The sequence below is a fragment of the Leptosomus discolor genome, chromosome 16 (assembly GCF_034619465.1).
Source record: "Leptosomus discolor isolate bLepDis1 chromosome 16, bLepDis1.hap2, whole genome shotgun sequence".
NCBI classification, from domain to species: domain Eukaryota; kingdom Metazoa; phylum Chordata; class Aves; order Leptosomiformes; family Leptosomidae; genus Leptosomus; species Leptosomus discolor.
The window spans coordinates 7228885-7229303 of record NC_141406.1 but is presented as its reverse complement, the minus strand read 5'-3'; positions in this window follow the sequence as shown (position 1 = coordinate 7229303).

Sequence of the window (419 nt, the reverse complement as noted above, 5' to 3'; positions counted from 1 at the left end):
AATTTTTTTCTTCACTCTCTCAGATCCCACCTAATACATCATATATGACATGAAGGGAGTACATGAAATCAGTTTGTCTAAAATTTAGTTTGGTTCTTTGAAAAAACTGCTATAAATTCAACAACCTGCATACCCGAAAACACTCTAACTTTTGTTTATATATAGTCCATAGTCAAATTAATTTTCTGAGCAGCTTTTGCTAACAGAAACAAAGCTGGATGACCCAAAAATAAGGCAATGAAGACAAGCATTTACAGGTCTTAAAAACAGCCAGAAAAGGTAACATCTGCATAGATTTTTTTTTCTAGTCTACCTAGAACGTCACTCTGTAAAAGCAAGTCCAGAGTGCAAAATAACAATAATCATTGTGAAAATCTTATGTAAGAGGAGTAAACAAGTCAGAAAAGTCATACCTGACG